Below are 14198 nucleotides of genomic sequence, written 5' to 3'. Positions count from 1 at the left end.
ACGACGAGGTCTAAAGCCAACTAGTCAATGAGCAGAGAAACAGCAATGCAATAAACAATACTCCGACAACAGGTGCACAGTGGAGGAGTCCTTAAATACTGAGTCTACTAATCACAGATCGGCAGCAGGTGTGCACAGAAGTCCGCTCATGCCACCTGCTGGCCAGACCGAAAACAAAACCGTGACAGTACCCCCCCTCAACGGACGCCTCCCGGCGGACCACCCAGCTTCGATGGGTGCGCAGCGTGGAGAGCACGGAGCAGGGACGGGTCCAAGATCCAGGAGCGGGGAATCCACTGCCGATCCTCCGGGCCGTAGCCCTCCCAGTCGACCAAATATTGGAACCCCTTACCCCTGCGCCGAGAGTCCAAAATCTCTCGCACTGTGTACACCGGGTCGCCGTCGACAATCCGTGGAGGAGGAGGCGACGTGGGAGGAGGAGCCAGGGGACTGGTGGCCACTGGCTTCAACAGGGAAACGTGGAAGACGGGGTGAACCTTCATGGTGGGCGGCAGTCGGAGCTTGACGGAGACGGGGCTGATGACCGATTCCACCACGAATGGTCCCGTGAAGCGAGGCCCCAACTTGTGAGAAGTACCAGCCATTCGCAGATCCTTAGTCGACAGCCACACCTTCTGCCCCACCTGATAGCTCGGTGCTGGGCGCCGGCGGCGGTCAGCGATCTGCCGGTTCCTCGTTGCAGTGCGTGATAGCGCAGCTCTGGTCTCCCTCCATACGCGATGGGCCCGTCGCAAGTGGAGCTGAATGGACGGGAGTTCCACCTGACCCTCCTGGGAAGGAAATAGAGGAGGTTGATAACCATAAGCAGACATGAACGGAGACCGACCGGTTGCCGATGAGACGAGGGTGTTGTGGGCGTACTCCACCCAAGGCAGGTGAGTCGACCACGAGGAGGGGCGAAGGAGACAAACGCAGCGCAGGGCTGCCTCCAAGTCTTGATTCGTGCATTCAGTTTGGCCGTTGGACTGTGGGTGGTAACCAGAGGACAGACTAGCAGTGGCCCCCATGGCATGACAGAAACGTTTCCACACTCTGGAAACGAATTGAGGACCCCGGTCCGACACGGTGTCTACCGGAATCCCATGAAGACGGAAGACGTGTTTGACGAGAAGGTCGGCGGTCTCCAGGGCAGAGGGCAGCTTGGATAGGGCAACAAAATGAACAGATTTAGAGAAGCGATCGACCACGGTGAGAACGACTGACTTCCCCCGGGAAGGAGGCAGGCCTGTGACAAAATCCATGGAAATGTGGGACCATGGTCGAGACGGAACAGGTAATGGCTGCAGCAACCCCGCCGGTGGTTGGTGGGATGCCTTACTGCAAGCGCAGGTGGAGCAGGCCTTGATATAGTCCAGCGTATCTTTCCGTAGCTCCGGCCACCAAAACCGCTGAGAGACAAGCTCCAAGGTCCGGTTCACCCCGGGATGGCACGCCACCTTAGATGTGTGCCCCCACTGTAACACCTCCGCGCGCAGAGGTGGGGGTACAAAAAGCCTCCCTGCAGGACAGCCAGCAGGGATTTGGATTCCGTTCTGGGCCTCCTGGACCCTACATTCGATTGCCCACCTCAGGGCCCCCAAAATACAATGATCGGGAAGAATACACTGTGGTTCGCTGCTCCTTTCCGCGGGGTCATGGATACGGGAGAGAGCATCGGGTCGAATGTTCTTGGAGCCAGGGCAGTAGGTAAGTGTGAAGTTGAAACGAGTAAGGAGGAGCGCCCACCTTGCTTGGCGTGAGTTTAGTCTCTTGGCAGAGCGGATGTATGCTCGGTTCTTGTGATCGGTGTACACAGTGAAGGGCTCTTCAGTCCCCTCAAGCCAATGTCGCCATTCTTGTAGTGCCAAAACGACTGCTAGCAGTTCCCGGTTTCCTACGTCGTAGTTGGCTTCGGCTGGACTGAGACGACGAGAGAAGAAGGCGCCAGGGTGGAGTTTTTGGTCGACTGGGGATCGCTGCGATAATACCGCCCCGACCCCTGATTCCGAAGCGTCCACCTCTACAATGAAAGGAAAGGATGGGTTAGGATGTTGCAAAACCGGAGGGTTCGTGAAGGCCTTTTTCAATTCTAAAAACGCGTTGTCGGTGTCCCACCTAAAGGGGACCTTGAAAGAGGTTAACCGGGTCAAAGGCAGGGCTCTATGGCTGTAGTTACGGATGAAACGGCGATAAAAATTTGCGAAACCCAAGAAACGTTGGAGCTGTTTTCTAGTGGATTGTGTGGGCCAGTCTACTACTGCCTTAACCTTGGCAACGTCAGCTCTCAGCCGACCCTTCTCGATGACAAAACCTAGGAACGGAATGGACTCGACGTGAAACTCACACTTCTCCGCCTTGACGAATAACCGGTTCTCTAACAGGCGCTGCAAAACCAGCCTGACATGGTGTCGGTGTTCTTCAAGAGTCTGGGAAAAAATCAATATGTCATCCAAATAGACAAAACAAAATATGTTCAGAAAATCTCTTAACACGTCATTGATGAGACTCTGAAACACCGCGGGCGCGTTGGTTAACCCAAATGGCATGACCAAATACTCAAAGTGCCCCAACGGCGTCTTGAATGCCGTCTTCCATTCATCCCCCTCCCGAATACGGACCAGATGGTACGCACTTTGTAAATCGAGTTTGGAAAATATGGTGGCAGATTGGAGGGGGGCGAACGCCGAATCTAACAATGGGAGTGGGTATTTGTTTTTGATGGTGATTTCATTTCATTAAGGCCCCGATAATCGACACAAGGGCGCAACGACTTGTCTTTCTTTTCGATAAAAAAGAACCCGGCTCCCAATGGGGATTTAGACGGCCGAATGAGGCCAGCCGAGAGTGAGCTGTCGATGTATTCCCTCAGAGCCTCTTGTTCCGGCTGTGAAACCTGATATAGTCGGGAATTCGGGAGGGGGGGGGGGGGGTTTATCAATCAAGTCAATTGCGCAGTCATAGGGCCGGTGAGGCGGCAAGGACTGAGCACGGTCTTTACTAAATACTTGTGCATATCGTGGTAAATACTCGGAACATTATCCAAACAAATGACTTCTGGTGGCTCGCTACGGGTCGGCCCTCTATTTTCCGCCGCCGAGTGCAAACAGTGGGTATAGCAGAACGAGCTCCAATTCTCGATCGCGGGACGTTCCCAGGAAATCAGCCACGGCAACCCCAAAACTAAGGGTACGGATCGAGACCGCATTAGATAGAACTTTCGGTATTCAATGTGATTGTTCGATAATCTTAGTCTTACTGGCCCGGTGATTTCTCTCACTTCCGCCAAGAGCCACCCGTCCAGATCGTGAACCCGCTTTATTTCTTTTAATTCCTCCACCGGGCAACCCAGTTCCTTAGCCAACCTGGGGTCTAAAAAACAATTGTCCGCCCCTGAGTCCACCAATGCCCGAATCGTAATGGCCCGTGAGGGACCATAGAGAGTTCCGTCCAGCTCCAGTCTATTAGGATGTCCCGGACGGGACCCCTCCCGTCTCGACTCCCGCGACTCAATACCGGGTGCAAACTCACAGTTCTCGGAGCGCCTGGACGGGCGGGCCGGTGTCACGGAACAGTCGGCAACACGATGTCCGGGTTGACCGCAGTAGAAGCAGGCCCGGTCCCGAATCCGATGCTCTCTCTCCTCTGGTCCCAAGCGTCCGCCTCCCAGCTGCATGGGCTCCCCCTCTGCGTCGGCTGGGCCGGAACAAGGATGACGCTCGGGTCCGGACGGTCGCCAGGACTCGTGGTCAGCCGGCCGACTACCCGCACGTCGGGACTGAAAACGGGTATTTCCCCGTTCGTCCACGCCCGCGTTCCCGCTCGCGCTCCCGCATGCGGTTGTCCATGACAAGGGCCAGATTAATGACTTCCTCCAAGTTGGTGCTATCATCGCGGGTAGCCAGTTCGTCCTTCAAAGCTACACTCAACCCGCGGCAAAACAAACCACACGGGGCGCGGTCCCCGTAACCGCTACGGGCGGCCAGAATACGAAATGAGATGGAATATTCGGCAACGGATTGTCTTCCTTGCCGAATACCTAAAAGCCGTCCTTCGGCCTCCCTTCCCATAACCGGATGTTGAAACACGCGACGAAACTCGGCAACAAACTCAGGGAAGGAAGACCGAAGCCCGGGTTGAGCATTGCTTATTTCCACTGCCCAAGACGCCACCTGACCAGTCAACAGCCTCATAATGAGCCACCTTGGTGCTATCCTTCTCGTAAGCAGAAGGTTGCTGGTCGAATAATAGAGAGCATTGGTACAAAAATTCTTTGCAGAGTCCCGGTTCCCCACCATAACGAGAGGGGTGAGGGAAATTAGGCTCTCGCCCTACGATCGGGGAAGATGGTGTCTCGGTTGTAACCGTAGGGGATCTTGAGGGTGGCGTTTCTCGGTGGCTCGTTTGTTCCATCCGGGAACTCAAAATTTCAAGCCGCTGAGCCAGGACGGTGACTGCCTCCCGGAGCTCCGCGAGCTCTTGTCTTTGCTGGCCCACTAGTTGCCCCTGGCTGGTCAAGGCGGTCATGATCTTGTTCATGTCTACAGGATCCATATGGTCGGAGTATTCTGTTATGTCTCGGACAAACCGAGTTTAGGGTGGATCCTAAAGCGTAGACGAAAACAAGGTCTCCGTAGGAAAAAATAAAGTTGAATGTACAAATCGCACCGATAAGGAGAGAACAACTAGTCAATGAGCAGAGAAACAGCAATGCAATAAACAATACTCCAACAACAGGAGTCCTTAAATACTGAGTCTACTAATCACAGATCGACAGCAGGTGTGCACAGAAGTCCGCTCATGCCACCTGCTGGCCAGACCGAAAACAAAACCGTGACACAGTGTATTCTAGTTTTGGTTCACAAGGGGTCTGTCTTGGTTTACAGTTTTGCATTTCAAACCTTTCTAGAATCTTTTTCACATATCTTTCCTGTGACATTTTAATTTGTCCATCTATTTGTTCAAAATCGATTCCTAGGAAATGTTTCAATGTCCCCAAGTCCTTCATTTTGAATCTCTGAGTGAGTATTTGTTTTACATCATCCATTACTTTTTCCCATTTTGCTGTCAGCATAAAGGGAATAAACTGCTGTCACCACACCCTTGGTCAGCTCCTGTGATTTTGTTTATGTGAAGATATTGTCACGTTTGCCTGCGAGCCAAAGCAGGTTTTGGATCCCAATAATCGCAGATGTCAACAAAATATCTGTGAAAAACAAAATAGTTTAATATTTACAATAAGAATGGCTAACAAAAAACGCTTGCATCCAAAAGGCAAGAACCAAGTATGCGAAAGAAAAACAATGTATCGGAAAACAGGCGAGAAAAATCCAATGTGTAAAATAAAGGTCTGCCGAGCAGAGAAAATAGTACCGAGAAACTAGAACGAGAAACACAACGAGAACGATAGCAAACAACAGGTCAACGAGCGTGGAAGTGGCAATTAGTGATGGGTCCAGGACACCGATGCGTTGACGCATGCGTCAGGCTCACAGAGCAATCCACGTGTCGGTGCATGTGCTGCTTCATTACATCACGTGATTGACACGTGAACTGCACAGACTATTATTATATGAGAAGTGCTTTATGAACGTTTGTACTGTATGTCATACTCCAGTTGATTGAGAGGTCCCGCCTATAAGGGGGAGTTCCAGAAAGTGACTGCGAGTGAGTACACCGCATGTTTGATGACTCTGCCACGTTGTTCTTAAAAGTCACATAAAACGTAAACCTTGTCTGCTGACCATCATTACATTCGGCTAGGCTAGCTTAGCTGTTGTCGTAGTTCAAAGCTTAATATGTGGCCTGGGTTGGGTTTAAATACGGAACGTGACAGATTCTGGCAATTTCCATGCTCAGAGTGAATTGCTTGTGGCTCGAGTAAATGAACATTTCCTAGAATGGTTTAATTGTTATCATGTTAAAAACGTTTCGCAAACTGGACCGCTAATAAGAGAGGAGGCGAGTTCCATAGCGCTAACCATGAGCATCAAAGACTTCTAAGCGTCCCGAGGCTGGCTTCAAAAGTTCGTTGTGCGACATCAGCTGAGCAATGCTGTCATGTGTGGTGATCGAGACAAGGTAAAGTTAGAGACAGTGAGTGAAAGAAAAGCCACAAGGTCTCTTACTCGTCTCATTTTGTAGCAAATAGTCCTATTTCTAACTTTTGGCCCGGCCCTCCACAATATTTTCTGCTTCTTATTTGGCCCCCCCCCGGGAAAATAATTGCCCACCCCTGGTTTATGAATGCATTTTATCCTATAAAGTGGATGTCTATTTACAGTCCATACAACTAAGTACAGTTTCATGATGTAGAATGTTTATTTTCTCTTCATTTTTAAGCTTTTTAGCAAGAGCTAAAAGCTTGTTGGTCCTCTCCGTCTTTTTCACTCTCTTTTTATCCAACACAAATCCAGCACACGCACAGACAGTGGTTCCTCTTTACTGGTTCTTCCTGGGGACACCGTCAGCTTTCTATCCAACCAGTCCCATCGAAACTTGTTTCTCAGATCCGCATCTATTTGACAGACTTTAGCTTCGTCACGAGTCTCCATAACATTCGGCATTCGCGAGAAAGGGATTTAGGAAGGCGAACACGGATTGATTGTGATTCTGAATTTGCTGATATAGCGACCGATCACATCAAGTAAGACATTGGTTTTAGCCCATATACCAGGGGTGTCAAAAATACGGCCCGCGGGCCAGAATCGGGCCCCAAGGAGGTTCGATCAGGCCTGCGGGATCATTTAAAAGTGAAAAAAACTGCATAAAAGACACGGAATTGATATTTTTAATAAGGTGCAATTTGTGGGGTATCCGCTAGGCGACAGACTGTTTTGATCAGAGTAGAAGACAATATTGTTTTGTTCAGAGAAGAAGACAACAGCAGAGAAGACAAAGAGCTGAGACGGACCCAACACAGCAGGACAAGGACGTGTGAATACTTCTTTTCACATTTAATAGCACTCTCCTTAGTTTGTAAGGTGTAGGCAGGGATGACGTTTAGATTTTATATGCACATGTGTAAATGTTTTAAAAATTCCTTTCTTTATAAATCTCGTTTCATCTTAAAATGCGTAACTCTATTTTTCACTCCCAATTGTTAGTTTTGTGCCTTTGTACAATCACTGCGATTAGTTGCAATGCAGAGATGTGAATGATGAAAGTAAATTGCACATTTGTCTCATGAAATCCACGGTGCTTCATGAAATGTTTTGCAAAAGATATGTTCATTAACTTTCAACATTTTCCTCATGTTCTTGTGCTCTTGAGACAAAAACAAAGGAAAGACCTATTATTTTGGTTATTTTTAGCAGAGTATGGTATAACTTTAATGGCCCGGCCCACTTGTGAAATGAGTTTGGCACCACTGCCATATTCGAAGTAACGACAAACTAACGCTTTGCGAGAAAAAAAATGATATTCAAAATGGATGCTTGCAAACTTTATTTGGAAACATTACGCGTCCCGAGTCTGCCGACGACAAGTAAGTCCGGCAGCCCAGAAATAACACCAGACCCTAGCTGGATCACATTTCTTGACATTGGCTTTGGATCAAGAAAAAAAAGAGCAAATTTTGTTCAAATTAGATTAGATTAGATTGTCAAATCTTGTCCAATGTGAACAAAATATAAAATAGACTGAGCCAAGTTGAATCCAGATTTGATCCAAATTGTGCATTTAAGATCTGATCCGATATTTGAACAACCCTGGTACCACCGAGGATGTTTGATTGTCTCTTGCTTTGACTGTCTCTGGCTCTCTCTCTCATGTGAATTATCTGTTAAAAATTCAAATTCTTGAAAAAATTTGATTCGATCCGGATTAAAGCTTGCTGTCCTATGTAAACAAAATATAATATGAATTACTGAGCCAATCCAATCCAGATATTGCATTTCATTTTTCTTGCGATATATACCGGATAAAACATGGTAAGTGAGACTTGCCAGGTTTGCTGCTGAATGCACAGTCTTGTTCGCACCCGGATGAAACGTGACCATTTTGGAGGGTCTTGATAATGTGTTTGGAGAAGGTAATAATGAAGGTGATTCTTACTTGAGCAGAGAGTACATGTCCATCAGGTTGTTCTGGATGGGCAGGCCGGTCACGGCCCAGCGGGCGGCCGTCCTCAGCTGGCAAGCGGCCACGGACCGCTTCCCCCTTGTGGTTCTTAATGTTGTGCCCCTCGTCCAGGATCACGCGGGCCCACACCACACGCATGAGGAGTCCGCCCCCCGCTTTGGCTGGCTTAGGAAGCATTTGTGATGTAAATTAGCATGTTACAGAGACTCAATTTTAGAACAGGTGGGAACTTATCAAAGACCCAATTGATGTGTCAAACAGGGACTGCCAAAATGTGTGGTATGAGTCTCACTGCTGGTGCGTGTTTTCCCTCTAGTGGTGTATCTACCCCGGTCAAGGATGACGCCTCGTACTGATGTCCAAAAACGTTTACTCGTGGAACACCGTGAAAACTAAAACATATTTCAAACAACAATCAAAATTAGATATCTTGAACAGGACATTAAATAAATAAACACAAAATGACATACCGTGTGCACCTTGGTAAACCGAAAGTAGATCAAATTACAGTAAATCACATAGACCACACGGTATCGTAGTTCTGTCTCTCTCTTTCTCTCTCTCTCTCTCCAGTTGTCTTCTCGATCTTTCTCTCATTCCTCACTATCCACGGCACGTGACCCGGAAGTGATTCTTAACAAAACATTCCAAATAACCTATTCAGAGGATTCAAAGAAAAAACATATATGAAAGTTCACATAGAAATACAAAATACTTTGCAAAACAACAAGCCTAAAATAAATTGTATTTTCATTGTCATGGCAACCAACAACTCAGTCTTGGTGCCAGTTACACTCCCACCAAATTACTGTTGGAGTAACATTTGTAAATGAAAAATTACTTTACACCCTTGAAAATAATCAACAGTAATTTCACCCTTGTTCTGATGTGTCTTTAAGAAACGAGACAAATTTAATGTCATTCAAACAAACAATGGAATTTACATATTCTAAAAAATTGGCCTATTCTAGATTGAATATTTGACACCTTAACTTAGAAATATGTCTGATCAGCATCTGATGCTTTCTCCCTAGTTACCTTTAACTAGAACCACTAACTTCTGTACGGCTCTTTGAACGACGGAAGGCTTATTGAGGCTCTCTACCTTCTTCCTAACTTCTCCCTTTCTTCCTAACTTTCGTTCTCCTATGTAAAGTTACTTTTCTCACTTGTCTGTCTTCATCTTGACAGTCATAACGGAGGGTCTTGAATTTCAAATTTGCTTGAAGACTCAGTTTATTTTGTTTTGTTTCGTTTTCTGTGTCAATGTAGTGCTACTGATTTGCATCACTATTTTCTTGAATTCTCTGGGTCCGACTTGCGACGAAAACATGGAATCGCTTGGCTTCATTTTTAATATACTCTAGAACCACTCTCGCTTTGCCAATCGTGTCTGGTATAAAACATCTTGGACTCTCACTTTTATCGAGGTTCTCCAAATCCTTTCGCCAAGTCTCCCACCTTAACTTCAAGTCCATAGGTAGTGGATTGTCCCATCCTGTACCACCCTCACGCATCTCTTGTCGTATCCACTTTCCATCAAAGATGAATGGGGCTAGAAAACCAAGAGGGTCGTACGAAGAGGCTACAACGGAAAGAGTCTCTCTTCGTGTCGGGGGCCTTTTGTTCTTGATGGAGAAACTGTCACCTTTGATCTTCCAACTTTTTTCATGCGCTCTTTGCACTGGTAAGTCATCAGGCCTGACATCATCATTCTTTGCGTCCTCAGCACATTCTGCTACATCGATTGAATTGAGCATTTCTAGATTGTTGGAAAGGAATTTGTGGAACTGTATGTTTCCTTTTGCACACGGAGGTTGGGCTTCTTTCGTAAGATCTTTCACCTCCGCAACTGACTCCACGCTTATGAGTCTGTCATCAACACAGAAATTCTTATTCATGAAACTAGCTGCATTGGGGAACTGTTTCTCATTATGGATGGCAAGACATTCTATGGCATCGTTGGCACAGCCAAGGGAAGTTGACACTCCAAATAAGTGCACCTCCTTCCGGTATTCTACGAATTTCGAGTTGGAGTCTACGTTCTCTGCATCATCATCTTTCAAAGCACTCTCCATAAACTTCAGACAGTCACTTCTGAACTTGTCATCTCTGTCCAGCTTTCTTTTAAATCGTTTCTGTCGTGCCAAAGCCAGCACTTTGTTGTCTGGGAGGTGAGGTTGTGCTTTGAAAGGAACAGGCATTTAACAATGGCCGCGCTCATTTTGTTGGAGGCCTCCTTTTAAGACTTGCTGAAAGAGAATGTCATCTTGAGTTATACTTATTTTCCCTGCTTTCATGTCTGCAGGATCAGACTTCAGAACTTCAATGATGGCTGATGGTGTTTTGGGTGGTAACTCTTTGACAGATACTCGAAGACAAAGACTTGTCACATCTCCTGCATTTACACATTGTGCTGCTCTTCCTACAATACTCCAGCCGAGATCAGTTCTGACAGCATAAGGCTCATAGTCACCTCCAGTAATGACCTCTCTTGGAATCAAGGCTCTGGAGCAGTCATAACCGATCAATAGTCCAACACTACAATCCATCGGTGGGTGTATCTCTTGGGTTATATCAACCAGATGTTTCCATGAAGTGGCTGTTTTGCGGGTAGGAATATGTTTGCGGTCAAAGGGAATGAAGTCTCTTGTGTAGGCTGGAGGTAGGTCAATGGAAATATTTGAGGAAAATCCTCTTACTTTAAGTCCACAAACTCTTTCGCTCTTTATCACTGAGTCTTTTCCCATCATCGTGGAGAGTTTCAGTTTAACTGGGTCCATGTCTACCTTAAGCTTTGCACATAATTCTTGATCGACAAACGTGTGGTTGCTTTGTGTGTCCAAGAGCGCATATGCTAGGACCTCCGTATCAGTTGCATTAGGTGCTGAGATCCAGACGGGCACAATCATTGATGTACTCCTACCATCACTTCCATTGACGCAACAAGATAGTGAGCAAGTACTTTCTTCCGTGGTGTTTTGTGCTGAGGCTGTCTCCGTTGGAGAACGATCTTCATGTAATGCGGTTGGATGACTCTTTCGGCATACTCCACACATGGCTCTATTTTTACATTCCTTAGAATTGTGACCTGTTCTCAAGCATGCAAAACATAGCTTGTTTTCATAGATGTATTTTCTTTTTTCCTCTAAACTCATTTCCATAAGCCTCTTACATTTATGTAGAGAGTGTTCTCCTCCACAGCATATACATATGCCTGGATTTTCGGCATCTCGTAAATTGTTTTCATTGGGGTCTTGATCGGCTGTAGAGATTTGCGAATCTGGGATCCTCACCTTTGTAGCAAATGTGTTTGCTTTTGGGTGCCTACCTCCCTTTACTGTCATCTCGGTAGCTTGTCTTAAGGCGTATAGAGACGACACTGGACTGCAAGCTATGCGTGCCTCTTTTGATATAAATGACGCAAAGTTATGGAAACTTGGATAGTCTTTACCTTCATCTAGCTGCTCTGTGACATGACGGTTCCACCTGGATGTCACCCAATCTGGTAATTTCACCAGCATTTTCTGGTTCTCCTCACAGTCATTCAAAACTTGCAGACCCTTTATGTGAGGCATAGCATTACTACAAGTTTGGAGGAAATCGCTGAATTCTCTCAATTTAATATATTCCTTCCCACCAATCTTTGGCCATCAGTTGAGTTTTCCTCTGAAAGCCCTCTGCACAATGAAGGAATTACCATATCTGGTGTTGAGTCGATCCCATGCTTGCTGATAGGCTTCTTCATCTCTTCTATAAAAACTGCCTTCAAGAGAAGATTTTGCCTCCCCTGCTATGTACCTTTGTAAATAAAACAATCTATCTGCAGGGTTTGAGTCGCCTCTCTATCAGAGCTTTGAAGCTTGTACTCCACTCTATAAAGTTTAGAGGATCACCTGAGAATACAGTAGGCTCTGGGTTTGGAAGGCGACCGAGTGCTAATAATTTCTGTAATGTCTGAACCAAGGTTGTCTCATTTTGTACAGTTTGCTGTTCGTGACGTGGGGCATGGTGAGAAGAAGGAAATGCAACATTCTCTTTGGTGTGTACGGGGCTGCTTGTCCCATTCCTTTCCTTAATTTCCTCTTCCTCATATACACCTAACTGTGCCTTAATTACTTCCATGTCTCTCTGATTTTCAAGTTTTTTCAACTGCTGACGTTGAGCTTCAATAGCCTCTTCCATGTTAATCTCAGCTTCCTTCGCAGCCAGAAGAGCAGCCATTTCGGCCCGCTTAACCGAAATGATTGGTGATTCGGACGGGTGCCCGGAAGGCTTGGCACTGGGTGCTGTAACTATGGAGGCGGTGGAACCATATATGGACCTGGCATATTCATTATCTAGCAGCATGTGTAATTTTGCGTTTTCTGCCACAGCATCAAAATCATCTTCATCTTCTGTTAGACGGATTCTCATTACTTGCAGTAAGTCTGCTGTTGCCGCTACACATGCATCAACTTTTCGGCGTAATTCTTGACTTGGTGTTGTCTGGCTTCGGACACTGTCGTATATTTCTTTTATCTCACCCTCAAGCTTCTCAACTTCATCCATCATGTCGTACATGTCTTGCTCAGGGCACCATTGTTTTAACTTTCTTCGGGTTTCTCTAACATGACTTTTCCATTTCTCATAAGTTACATTCAACTTGCCTTCCTTTTGAATGAACTCTTTCTCTTTTAGTTCCTGCATTTTAGGTGTCAAATGTCTTAAACGAGAGGATTTTCTTATTTTTGCCTCAGCCTCCTTTTCCACATTTTCATGCTCTTGCATCTTATCACACTGACTGTCGCTATTTTGAGACATTTTTGGAGCTTTCAAACTTCAGAACCTGAGTTTTACAGAGCAATAATAACAATGATGCGCTTGTCAAACATTCAACAGATATTTTCACACATTCAAGAACTCACATTCATTAGTTCTCATTTATGATAATCTTCGCATATGTTCTATCCATCTACATTGTGAGCTACTGGAAGCTGTATAGGCCTTTGCCAACTCTGGTTAATGTCCACCGAAAACTTTAGTTGCTACAGAATGAGAAGCAACGTCGCGCGTTGTAATCTTGCCTTACTGCCGGTTGAGGAGCGACGCTGCATGCCGAGGCCTGTAGCTTGCTGCGGGTTGAGTGCGACGACGTTCGAAGTAGCTCGTGGATAGCTGCGTGGCACGCGGGTCGAGTGCGACGACGCTCGATGTAGCTCGTAGCTTGCTACGTGATGTGCGCCGAAGCCGATAGCTTGCCGTGGGGGGAAGCACCTGCGCGCCGAAGCCTCCAGAAGGATGGATGAGGACACGTTTTCACTGTATCTACCCCGGTCAAGGATGACGCCTCGTACTGATGTCCAAAAACGTTTACTCGTGGAACACCGTGAAAACTAAAACATATTTCAAACAACAATCAAAATTAAATATCTTGAACAGGACATTAAATAAATAAACACAAAATGACATACCGTGTGCACCTTGGTAAACCGAAAGTAGATCAAATTACAGTAAGTCACATAGACCACACGGTATCGTAGTTCTGTCTCTCTCTTTCTCTCTCTCTCTCTCCAGTTATCTTCTCGATCTTTCTCTCATTCCTCGCTATCCACGGCACGTGACCCGGAAGTGATTCTTAACAAAACATTCCAAATTACCTATTCAGAGGATTCAAAGAAAAAACATATATGAAAGTTCACATAGAAATACAAAATACTTTGCAAAACAACAAGCCTAAAATAAATTGTATTTTCGTTGTCATGGCAACCAACAACTCAGTCTTGGCGCCAGTTACAAGTGGTATGTGAAGAAAATGGAGAATGAAATCTAAAAACTGCATAATGCTAAAGTGGCTTTTTTTAAAAATCCAGTGCAGTAAATTAGTTTACTGGTACTCAGTGGCGGGCCGTGCATTTCAACCTTAGACCTTCAGTGACGTCACATACATGACAACAATACAGTATAGGCTCGTCAAGCAGCACTTCATTTCAGGAGCATTTAAAACCATCAAGTATGCATTCACAATTAAGAGCAAGAAACTAAATTTATAGATATTGTCAAATAATAAATATTGTCATCAAATAAAAAGATGATTTAAAAATACGATATAAAATGCCACCCAAATTACGCTGTGTGAT

The 14198-nt window shown here is 46.0% G+C and overlaps 1 long non-coding RNA gene across 1 annotated transcript; it reads right to left on the bottom strand.

Moving 5' to 3' along the window:
- Positions 1–7966: 7966 nt before the first annotated feature.
- On the bottom strand, positions 7967–13846 carry LOC147190290 (uncharacterized). Its single transcript, XR_015104032.1, has 4 exons — positions 13533–13846; positions 8550–13454; positions 8372–8471; positions 7967–8244 (listed from the first exon to the last, which is right to left on the bottom strand). It is a non-coding gene; the product is annotated as an uncharacterized LOC147190290 (long non-coding RNA).
- Between the last annotated feature and the right edge of the window lie 352 nt (positions 13847–14198).

The sequence above is a fragment of the Hippocampus guttulatus genome, chromosome 19 (assembly GCF_054856545.1).
Source record: "Hippocampus guttulatus isolate MCC_2025c chromosome 19, RoL_Hgut_1.0, whole genome shotgun sequence".
NCBI classification, from domain to species: Eukaryota; Metazoa; Chordata; class Actinopteri; order Syngnathiformes; family Syngnathidae; genus Hippocampus; species Hippocampus guttulatus.
This window is presented reverse-complemented; position numbering and strand designations above follow the sequence as displayed.